A 13,029-nucleotide genomic window follows, 5' to 3' on the forward strand; every position below is an offset into this window, starting at 1 on the left:
CAAGCTTAAGTTGAATTCAATGAGCCACGACCGTCTACCGGTCTTGCTAATTCAATAATACTATTATATCGTAAAAACTGTAATTCGATAAGATCGCATTAAGTATGAACTACGAATAATTAGTTTGACAACTTCAGTTTAAATACCTTAAATATTTCTGGCACTAAACAACTTCAGCGAAGATTATATTACCGACCCAAATAAACGACGGTAAGTTATTTCTTAATAAAAACAATGACAATATTGTCAATTAGCAATAAAATATAATCAAAAATAATAAATTCTACACATACCAGCTAGTAGCTTACCTAGTAAGAGAAATTGTTTTGAAAGTAAGAAATGTAAATATAATCTTACCATTCTAATTGGAATCTGTTAAGCCGCTAATTTGCGTTTATAAACAGTTAATTGTCTTATAGTCGCTTCTGTTCTGCCTATTATGATTGATATCATTACTACTGGAAATGAGATGAATCTTTTTGAACTTTCACGGGCAAAATCTAAGTGAAAAAGCTCCTCGTGTATTGGTCGGTAACAGTGACACTTGAATCCTATTGGACAGAATTGTAACGGGCCTCTCGCAGCTGCATTCAGTCGCGTCACCGCGGCCGCACGCCCGGCGCTGCCTTCAAACCGGTCAGTCCGCCGCGAACTACCGTGGGGGTAACGTCGTTGTCGCAACGATACACATTACATTATTATTATTCCTGAACCGGGCAAAGCCCTACCGGTATACACTATTATACATATAAATTAGCTATTATAAATAAAAATCAGTGTAAGTTAATTGATGAAGTGCTAGAGCGAGTACGCCGTTCGCGAATATAGTGAACTTGTGATTTGATCTCGCGATCTACGTGACTGCATTTCTTTGGTGGTGTGAGTTTGCTGAAGTGTAAAAAGGTAAGTTTTTATGTTATTATCGGTAGAATGTGCCGGTCGGGTGGTCGGGCGGGCGCGTCGCTGGGGGAGCTCGCGGCTCCCGCGAATCGATTGTCCCGGACTGCCGGCTCGGGAGCGGGACGGGTGGCTATAGCTAGGTAGTAGGTACAGTAGGTACTGGGGCTGCACACCCTCGCTCCCTCCCGCCCGCCACTCGGCGTATTTGTCGTTTCACTTGGTGATCTTGAACTAGCTAGACGTGGCTCGCCGGTTTTGTTATGTCTATGAATTATTTATAAACATCCTTCTGTACACCACTTTTGTTTTTTCAGCTGCACCCAGGTGGGTATGGTATTATGTTAACGACGAAGAATATGAACTGTACTAATAACACACTTAATAATTATGTTGCTGATTCACTCTACCCTCAATTAACAAAAGAGATTGTTTGAAAATATCAGAAACACCTTTTATTTTCCTAACATAGATTTCACCCCAAAGAAGGTCACGTTTAATAATGATTGCATTAAGTCATTAACATCACACTACTGGTAATGGGATTTCTTCGATCAACGTGAGAGGGCCTGCCTCTTCCCGTAACGCAAGCCAAGATACGAAATATGGCAGTTGACTTAACACAGTTAACACCCCTTAGAAATTAGCAAATACCAACCACGAATTCGATTTTTACGACACGATTCGAATACATTTTTTGATACACACACACCTACGGGTGTACCTAATCCAAAAAATATAAGCGACCTGAGGTCAAAATTTGAATTTTCTGCGTGAAAGGCACATGGTTCAAAATAAAAATGTGGTAAACCTGTTATAAAAAAACGAAAAAGATGATCAAGAGAAGAATTCTTATCTATACTTAATATTATAAAGCTGAAGAGTTTGTTTGTTTGTTTGTTTGTTTGTTTGAACGCGCTAATCTCAGGAACTACTAGTCCGATTTGAAAAATTCTTTCAGTGTTAGATAGCCCATTTATCGAGGAAGGCTATAGGCTATATAACATCACGCTACGGTCATTAGGAGCGGAGTAGCAACGAAAAATGTTGCAAAAACGGGGAAATTTTTGACCCATTCTCTTAGGTGACGCAAGCGAAGTTGCGCGGGTCAGCTAGTCATAGATAGACGTCATTGGAGAAACGGCAAAGATTAAGGGAGTTTTAAATCCCGCAATATAAAATTGAATTGGTAATCATCTGGGTAATAAAACTGTAACACTATTTACTGCAGGAAACGCTAATTGTATCAGGAAATCCACCAGTGTGTCCACTTGTGTCCAGGTTTCCTGCAGCTTAAACCTAACAATGTCGGTTGCGGTAACTGTCAGATATTTCCTTCCTGCTACATATTATAATGCCGTCTGTGAGGACGCTCAATAGATAGCCGAAATTTTATTACCAATAATAAATAATTAAAGATTTCCGGATTTTGTCTATAGCCGTTAAGTTTTTGTTTGACATTTCTCCGGCTTAATGAAGCTGCGGATTTTTTGATGTGTCTCTAAGATTAACAGATTAGATTGTCTGAGTTTCCATTACACAATTTGTTATTAAACACTTTTAAAATTCATACTTACATAGGTATATGTACAAAACCCTAAGCCATTTTTGAAGCTTGTGAATTTTCCAAACCATATTTTGTAACTTTAATCTTCTAATCCCCATAGAAGATTGTAGAAGTAGGTACCTATGCAAAATAAGGTTTTAACTTTAAATGTTGGGTATCTACTCGCATGCAGTATTCCGATAGCTTTAATTAGCTTTGCTTAAACATGAGTAGTTTCAGCATTCGCATTACACAACTCTAATTCCTTGCCTATTTTACTAGATCGAACAAGCATAACAAGTAAAAATCACGGTTTGGGCACGCAGCATATAGATAGCCACTTATTTTATCACTGCAGTGATTTTGACACAGCTAATCTTAAAATGGCCGTCGGAACTCACCACTCGGCAAACGTCAAACGCCTTGTTGAAAAGAAAGTATGAATAAAGAGTTTAATAACCTTATTAATCATAATATAAGGCAATGAATAATTAATGTTAGCTCCTCAGTGGCTTATGTTATTCCTATACTTTCGATTTTGAATTATTCATAGAGAATGTGACGAACAAGTTGACGACTATTACTTCTTGTGGAATGTGTTCGCAACTCATTTCTTGTTATAAATAGACATATTTTCCTTTTACATTTATTATGTTTAAAGTCGTGATCTTTACGTTTGTATGATCCTTACAAATACAAATACTATAAATGCGAAAGTAACTCTGTCTGTTAGGCATTTACATTTTCGAATTGATCCGATTTTAATGAAATTTTGTACAGAGATAGAGTAGACCTTAGGAAAGAACATATCTTTTTATCGTGATTAAAGGTAAAATTTTGCTCTAAATCACAAATTGCAAAAAGTTATCCTCACAATCATCATCACTCTTAGCTGTTCACCCACTGCTTCTTTTACTCCTATTCCTCTAACTCTTAATTTGTTGGCTAATGGCTACCTCTACAGAATAGTTACACACAAAACTTAAGTCGGGCTCGCTTTATCTTAAGTAGCGTGTACGTATTGAAAACTAGAAAAATCAAGCTCAGGACAACAAATAAACGATCAGTTGGTGATTAAATTGGGTGATCATATCGGTGTCTTGCAAAAAAGTCAGGTGCGTAGTCCTTGACAAGACAAGATGTATGGATGTGAACGAAACAAGGAAAGTTTGAAAGGATCATATCAAGGGCCGTTTTCTGGTCTTTGCCAACCCCTCTAAGAAAAGGGCGTGCTTTTATGTATGTATGTTAAGTATGATTAATATTGATTAAGTAGTATGTGTATGCGCATAATCAGAGCGCGCTGTGTGTCCTCCCGCGATGGATCGAATGTCCATCTGTCAAGATCACACCTCCTTGCGTGTTACCTTTATTTATTCATCGTTACACATCCACAGCATATTCTCGTATTAGTTGACAATATTGTTACGATCTCGATTTTTTTTTTTATAGTACCTAGTATTATTTTTTTACAGTAACTTCGATGTCCCATTTTTTTAAAGCTATTATTGTCCCACTACTGAGCAAGGGTCTCCTCCCAAACGAGAGAGAGGTTAGGCCTTGAGTCCACCACGCTGGCCAAGAGCGGGCTTTGCATGCCCATTAAAATATGAGTGAAAAATTACTTTTATACTCATCTTCTTCAATGACATTTTGGAAAATACCTACCTAAATTCAATCATCAAAAACATTCAGATCAACTACTAGGAAATTTTTAAATTAATTTCCGATATTCTCTAGTTTGAAGATACTGAAGATAGCCAGGTCACGAACCATTAATCTATTACCGACTACGAGAAGTGCTTGACCCCGGTAATTGTTTACCGACCGGCCACTGCACACGGCTATTAACACCTTTCATTTTTTACGCCAGAATAACTTTAGCTACTTCTGGACCGAAAATAAACTCGTACAGCCATAATATTGAAAATCTCGCCATATTTAAATGACATTTTTAAAACAAAACAAATTCTTCACTACAGATGAACTGTTAGTCTTTTCGACAATGGCAAGGACATCGTCAATAATGACAAGCGAGAATTGAAATAATAACAATTGAACTCGACGAGGAAAAACACACTTAAATACAGATAACCTGAAATCTGATGATGTCATACTAACAACTTGTACAGACTTATTCAGGCTAAACACATTCTCATTATTAAAACATTTTAATATGAATGTAGAATCAATCAACATCAATTTGTCTGGGACGCGGAGATGTGCATTTAATTCGGTGAATTTGCCGCCACTACACGATGCAGCCGTGCCGTGCAGCGACAGAATCAATAGAGAAGTTCAGACTGCAGTCTAGACGTATAATGTCAGTGCCATTTGTAGACATAGACAACGCTTTCTCTCTACTTCACAAAAATGCCAACTAAAAGTTAACGAACGAAATCAGAGACTTCACTTTTTTAGACGTCATTTTTTAAGCCTAATGAAATATTCATGAGAGTATTATTATACAGTTAACTATCCAGATACAACTCGAATCACACTGTCACGAATCGGAAGTGAAGTATCGCGGAAACTATCTCCACGCCGAGCGCCGAGCGCCGCGCTCATTACAAATATGCTTTGTAATCATACTAGTCATCACTTTAACAGTATTATTTGCGCGGTGAAAGTCACGTAACAATTTTAAATAAATGTTTTGTATTAATGTAAGAATGCGTTCGAACACCATTGCTATACTTTCCCAAATCCGTGATAGACACGGCATCGCGCCGACTTTCCAACCGACGATGTTATCTGTATCATAAAAATGAGGCTCATTTAGCTCGAGCTACAGATATGTGGCCATTTCAGTAATTAAGTGCGCTTTGGTTTTAATTATTCTGTAACGCGGACACCGGAACGTGTATCCGAACGAAGCCGCCATGCTTGGCGTTCTTAATTCGAAATTTTGAATTTTTAAAATTGTAAATGGCTTCGCGTGATTTTTGTGTGAATGGCCGAGAGTTTACTGTAATTTGAGTTCTTTCTTCATAAATAATTCGTATATTTAAAAGCATTCATAAACCTTTTGATCTTTCATCCGTTCATAGATTTTAGTTGCTTAAACTACAAAAATGCATATCAATAAGATACAAACCAGAATCTTAACAGCGCGTCATTCGAGGATACCAGCCTCTAGCATATCGCAGACATTATCTACTTATCTTTGCATTTCTCGCGATAGTATTTGACATATTCTTTCCCATTTCCAAATATATTGGGTCGTTTGATTTCGCCTCGGAGTTTTCACATGATTGACACATTGATAAGCTGATAAGCTATCAAGTGTACCTGATCACGGTATTACGCCGGTTATTAGCATATTGGAGAGGCTTTTATTATGTTCAGCCGAATATATACAATGTTATCAAGCAATATGGACGGGTTATCTCTCGGCGTGTTCGTGGGATGCGCCAGATTTTAATACATCAAAGGGTAATATGCGGTGCCTTTGACCAGAACGATTTTATTGCAATTCAAATATAGTGTCCGCCGTCCGGCTATGTATTTACGACTTTTAATAACTTTCTCTACAGAGAAGAAAAACACCGTGAGTTCTTTAAAACAGTTCTTAAAGGTACGCAAAATCCCCAACCCAAGCTTGGCCAGCGTGGTGGACTAAAAGGCTTAATCCCTCCCTCGTTCCGGGAGGAGACCCTAGCCCAGCATTGAGATATTAATGGGCTTTGTTGTTTTTTTCTGGATTTAGCATCAGTGTACCGACTTAGCGAAACATTTTTATCAGTCAAGTGTTAAATTCGCTCTAAGAGCTAGTATTATAGTCTAGAAATAAGTGCTAGATTACCTATCTGGAAGAACTATCAAAATTTCATTAAGTCTTTTAGAAGTGGTGAGACTGATCTTAAAGTTTCTTAATAAAAGTCGATGATAGCCGAAGGGCGCCGAATTTCCTCGATGATTCACGATGTTGAACATGTCAGTATAGTTGACAATGCGACGTGATTGCCGGCAGACATCCGTCCATTGTGCCTCACACGCTTACGTATGCGCCGTGTGTGAGCTACAAGCCTTCCACTCCATGTGAAACGTGCACATTTACATTATTATCCCTAATGGAATTGATACTTTGAGTCCTCATTGTAAGCTCGGATCATTTTGTTCTCTAATTGAATCCATTTACTTTCTGTAGCATAAGTTTCACTCAAGGAATAAAAAATGTAACTGATTAGGTCACTTCCACAGGTAACTAAGGAGTTAAGTTTTAGGTCCAGACAGTTTTCGAATTGAATGAGGCGATAGACTACTCGTCTCTTATTGCTATTAAATATAACTTAAAATAAAAATGGTGCTTGTGGAATATGGCACTTGATCAGATTCACGAACTTTATTGAGAGGAAATCGTCATATTCATCATCTTATGCGGCTTCCAGTTCTCTTGTTTGATTACGTCCGCCATTCTACTTCTGCTTTACTTTCCTCAATGATAAATTTTATTGGTCTACGCACCTTTATTAAATTGGTTTACGTACTAACAGTATGTTTAAAATACAGCTATTATAGCAATCAAACTAAACCGTAACAATACTTATAGTACCAAGCCTTCTTCATTGTAATTCAGACAATCTGCAATCCTATAATCCACATAACAGATACATTTCAGACCTAATAAATAACACATTACAGTCCTTATTGAATCATCAATAAAGGTGATATTAGCATATCAACGGCTTGCTCATATTATGTTTATTCAAGTGGGACGGCGCGGGCGCAGACGCGGTCGTGGAGCGCATGCGCTATCGTAGTCGTCTCATTTAGTCTCTAATGAAGTTGAAATAGTAATGCATAAGGAAGGTAATATAAATAAATAATGACATTGTAAGCAATTTTAAGGAAAATCTTTTCAGGTGTATCCAAATATGTTTAATTTTCAAAGTATTCCCGACTTACCTCGTTCGGTACGTCTTGTCCGGTTTCTAGGTAGTCTCAAAGGTAGTGGTATTTCATGTTTTCAGAACTAATAAACAGTCCTCTGTTGTCCAATGTTTATCGTGTATGATTATGATAAATGTATTACTTATCCTCCTTATACTATATGAGCAAGGTAAATAAAGAGGCTCTATACTAAGATATGAATAGATTTAAGCTAGCAGGTGAGTTAGCTTATCTAGATCTAGTCTTGCCAATATTCTTTTGTTTGGTTTGAATACTTCGTTTTCAGGATAAAAGGAATTTTATTTCTCTATTTCTATCCGTAGCCCCATTATGCCCAATACAGGCAGTTTAAACGAGAGTCGTGACGTATCCGCCATTAGTGTGTTTAAATCGACCGAGCACAGATAATAACAATACTTTATCTGGATAATCGCAATAGAATGTCTTAAAAAGTAAAACAAGCCACTGGACATAGTGATTGGTGCAATGAAGTTTAAATTTAGAACTCACGATGGCCCTGGAACGTGCGGTTTTCCTTTTATGGATGCCATCTTGTTTTCGCGATTGTTTTGTTTTTAAATATTTCAGGATTTAGATCACATTTCCTTGCTATTATTAATTTGTATGTACCTACCTACTTATAATGAAAATATCATATGAGTAATGGGTTTAACATTATTTTCCCATTGCTGGTCATGGTTGTCCTCCCATATTGATAGAGTAGGAAGTTTTATGAACTTAGTCCACGACGCTGGCCAAATGCTGGTTGGAACTTTGGAAGAGGCAAAGCATTCGTTTATGAAATATTTCAAACTCTAAATGTGAAGTTTGCATCACGATCTTTTTCTTAACCGTTACATTTTTCATTTGTAAATAATTATTTCTAACACATTTATTAAGTACTTAGATTAATTACATATTATTAAAACAAAACCTACTTAGTTAAGGATAATATTGTACATTGGTGATTACATAATAAACATGTTTACATCAACGTTGAGTGTTTATTATTACAGTGAAAGAATGAACAATGGACATTATTTAAAGTTCCCCGAGCTACAGCAAGTCACTCTCTAGGGTAGACCCACCATCTTACCTTTGTAAGGCTCGGCGCACGGCGTCCATGTTTGTAGTTTTGCTCGTTACCATTGCCCGAAGAATCACGGGTTCATTTGAAAACACTGAAAAAATATTTGTGTAATCTACAAATTTTAATAGCCGTTGTTCTACTAATCTTATGGACTTTGTGTCAGTTTTATAAATTCACCCGCTTTTTTTAGATTTTAATCTCAAGAAATAACGTCAACTTACTGAATAAAAAGTGGAGTACCATATATTTAATTAAATAATACAAACGCCTTTTTAAAAACATCAATGAATCATTGTCTGTGGTCCCACATGGCTAAAAAAAGCAGACAGAACACTTGTGTCGTCCCATGTCGTCCTAATCTCTCGGCTGCAAGCTGACAATGCGACGTACAGTATGAATGCCTTCATTGTGATATGTACGCACCGACAGCCACGGGATGGGACAGCGTACTCTTATAAATGCTAAGCCACACAAAAAAATCTTGAGAGATTTTAAATTGTGTGATTGGAAAGGAATGAAAAATAATGAATGTGTAAAGCATAAGTTTTGGTTGATAAGACGAAATAAATATTCGAAGTTAATTTTTAGGAGCCCCGAAAGATCCGAAATATTTTTTTTCCTTACAAAGGTGAAAGATTGTGAAGGTTTGTGGTTAGCACTCAGGTAGTTTAAAAGGTTATACTTAAACCATAATAAGGTCTAGTCAAATGCTCTTTATTCAGTTAGCATAAAAAAATACTTGCAACTGACATTTTTAATTGTTTGTTTAATTGTGCAGAGCTTTTGCGCAGATATTTTACAGTTTACAGAAGGAACGAATAACTTTGCATCAAAATTAGCTAAAATAATAAAGTAATCAATAAGCAAGATACAAAGATACACTCTAGTGTATAATTTCCACAAAAAACATAATTAGCAGTTTAATAAAGTAATAAATTATACAATTTATGAGTTCCGCGGTGCTGTGATAGTACCTAGTCACGGAAAGCAACATGGACGACCTTTCCAAACGCTCTCGTTTCGTTCAAAAACTTCCACAGCTAGCGAAAGTTTGACATTAATGATATTCGCAATTTCATCTATTTGAATGAATCAATAAACTTGTCAGACGTTAATTTATTATATTATTTATAACAAGTAAGGGATATCAAATTCATCTTAATAAACTTTCCATTTTAGTTAATTATGATCTGAATTAATAAAGCTGTAACTATATCACATTATGTTGCTGGTCTGATTTCTTTTTAAGAAGTTAATGGTACTTTATTTAGAAATATTTGAAACTTTCTCGAGTAACTTTTGTTGATGAATGATGATGATACTCATAGCGCATTTTTATGCATTCAATAACTCAATTTAATATTGGTCTCATAAATTTTTGGTGTCATATCATAAAGACACGTTAAATCGTGCGTCCCGGGAGTCATTTTCGAAGATCTTTGACAGTTGTTAACAGAAGTCAGAAGCTTGAAAGTCTGACAACCAGTCTTACCGATGGGTATCGTGTTATAACCCAGGTAACTGGGTTGTGGAAGTCAGATAGGCAGTTGCTCCACGGTATGTAGCTGCATCCGGTGAGACTGGAAGCCGAATCCAACATAGTTGGGAAGAAAGGCTAAGCTGAAAAGGATACAGTGAATATTATTTGTTAATGAATATGTCGCAACATAAATAACTGCATTAAACGTAAATTATTTATTTAAGTGTCTACATTATGTTGTTCACAGACTGGTAAGGAAATGCAACTATAAAAAAAGACAAGCACTTTCCGTTCAGAAATAAAATTCACATCGAAATTGCGTTTCGAATACCAAACGCGCGGGGATTCGTTGTCGTTGAGGGCCGGCGCGGAGTGTGCAGTGTCAAGGTCACGGGCGCATGCGTGCAGGCCGCGCTTCTATCACCCGCGTTATATTTAAAATTTCGAACGCAGCTGCAGCTTCCATATTATTATTTATTTTTATTACGTCCATTTTGGGGTTAGTCATACGAACACTTGTCAAAAATTGCCAAATTATTTTTGAGAAAAATATTTCTGCGTACTTTTTGTTTTTTTTTAATTAACGCTTAAAATAATGGTCATTTATCATTAAGCGATGTCGAGGTGTCTAATTTATTTGATTTACGTTCTGGAGCTAAAACAATTAGGTACATTAAATTTAAAGTCAAATGCATGTCTCATGTATCACAAACAAAACATTTTATTTATTCCTTTCACATATCATTTTATCGTGGGGACTCTATAACGACATGTCGTAAAACTATAATAGGCCGTACCGAAAGATAAATAGTAATAGTTCTCGTCAAACAAGCATCAATAATAATTAAAATAAAGTACCTATCATGGACCTATCCTAACTTGACAGACAGAGACAAAATTAAATGTTGGAAGTTTAAATTTAGAATGGAATGCATAGATTAAGCAGAAGTTTTACTTACGTTCAGAAACCTGTTTGGAAAGCGGAAATTAGAAACAGCTGTTTTGTTGCGTTGTTAAACGGTAACGTGAAATTCGGATAGCGTACTTTATTTGAGCCATAAATTACAAGTTATTAATTAAAATTGTAACTTATCTGAAGAGTTCTTTGCTAGAGATGTAAAACCGCAGTTGCGCGGTAATTTGAATAAATAGCAGATGCCAAATAAACAACCGTAGCAGCACTTTCTTTTGAATACATTAATTTGTAACTAGTTTTATTATGATAATTCGAATACAATTTATATTTCTGATTTTTTTTTAAACCTAGGGCCAATTTTACAGTTTATATTAAGCGCTACATACATATCTACTACATTAAAGTACAACAAATGTACGTATACAAACAACTGTCAAAATTCAATGTGATAAACCATTGACAAGGAACAATATTAAAAGGATTGTCCTGAAAGCAAATTATTCGGGAGCAAGAACATAGATCTTATTTAGCTAATGATAAAGGGTACCATGGACAATGTAACAACAATAAAAAAACCTCCAAATCGATGATTCGGCAGCAAGAATTTCAAATCATTTTTTAAAAAACTAAACGTCACCTGTCACATGTCATTATCAACCGTAGTTTAGATAATTCAATCTGTTGACAAGCGCTTTTCAAAATTAAATCCGGCGTTAACTAGACAAGCGTTTCTTTGTTTATTTATTTTGGGCATCATTTGTATTGAAATAGATAGCAGTCGTTTTGGTTTGAGGTTATTTTTAGAGCATATATTTTTAGGGTCCAATAAGTGTTGTTCCACAGTTTGTTTTAACGATGGTAATGTTATTCTTATTTAAAATGTAACTACCTTTTTAAAGAGGGATGTTATAAGATTTGTCTTTAGTAGCATCGTAGCTCTTAAACGAGTGGGCCGACTTTGATGCGACTTTTTTATGATATTTGAGATGAACGGTGTACGTTAGGGATTTTTTTAGCTATGTTTTTTAACACAACTCCCGTACTAAGTATTGCTCCAAGAATCCCAGTAAACTGTTTAGGAACTCTAGACCTTTACACTCTGTATAATATGTACGTATTTTAAAAATAATCGCATTGGAAAGGTAAAAAAATGGTTAAGGTGGTCGCCACGCCTTTACCATTTGCATCAGGAGATTGTGGGTTCGATTCCCACACGGAACAATTATTTTTGCGATCCATAAATAGTCTGGTTGTACTTTTTGTCCGTTGTTTGTATGTTTGTAAAAGTCCCCGCGACACAAGATTTATTCTTAGTGCGGGAGATTTCTTTTAAAAACAAAAAAAAAATAAGCCGGTTGTTTGTTGTTGAAATTTAAAGATGGCTGCCTTACACAACAGTTTAACTTCTAACTTTTTTTTGTAGTAAAAGGCATTGGCCAGCCAGTGATGTTAGTAATTAATCCAGTGTTTTTTTTTGCGAGATTACTTGTTTTTTTGTGTGTGTGTAACGAGCGAGACGGAACATCTGCTGTCACGCTCCAGCGAGTCTCAGCTCTGTGGTCATCTATCGGGATTTTTGACGGTTGTTGAGATATTTATTAGATGATATTCTTTCGTTTATTTTGATAGCTAGGTACCTGACTATATCATGAACTAAATGAAAATGCTCCTCCACTTTACTTGCGTAATTTACTAAATAATCGTTATATTGTAGAAACATAGGCGAAATAATTACGTTGCACTGGCTGTTAAACAATAAAAGATGTAGCCTTTTTAGTCTATTCAGTTCACTGCATATCATATTCGACAAAAGGATATAGCATAAACATCCTGGCAAATGTCAGATCAAACAAAAAATAATAATTATGAATACAAATTTAATCCATCACTGTCCCAATAATGGCCGAGGGTCTCAGTCCCAAAAGTCGGAGAAGTAAAGACTTTGTAGTAAATTAAAAACAATAACTCATTAAAATATTTAACCTAATACAGCAGTATTAGAGGAGAGTGCATCTTTCCTCGCCCGTTACGGCAGAACGGGGTCAACGTACCGAACTAACGGCGCTTCATATTCGCGTGATCGCCTTGTTACACTCGCGAAGGGACACTGTACATTGTACAACAACATGACCGTGTAGTACTGCTCTTATTTTACATGCTTCATTTGTTTCGAGGGTGTTTTATGCTTGGTTAAAACAGAACCCTAT

General features: G+C 36.1%; 1 protein-coding gene across 1 annotated transcript in view; it reads left to right on the forward strand.

Annotated features, from left to right (window-relative positions):
* The first annotated feature begins 626 nt into the window (after positions 1-626).
* sn (fascin domain-containing protein singed) overlaps positions 627-13,029 on the forward strand; it is a 57,403-nt gene continuing 45,000 nt past the window's right edge. The window contains exon 1 of the mRNA XM_076116963.1: positions 627-903. The gene's annotated coding sequence lies outside the window, so the exon portion shown is untranslated. The remainder of the gene's footprint in view (positions 904-13,029) is intronic.

Source organism: Anticarsia gemmatalis, chromosome 8 (assembly GCF_050436995.1).
Source record: "Anticarsia gemmatalis isolate Benzon Research Colony breed Stoneville strain chromosome 8, ilAntGemm2 primary, whole genome shotgun sequence".
Classification (NCBI taxonomy): Eukaryota; Metazoa; Arthropoda; class Insecta; order Lepidoptera; family Erebidae; genus Anticarsia; species Anticarsia gemmatalis.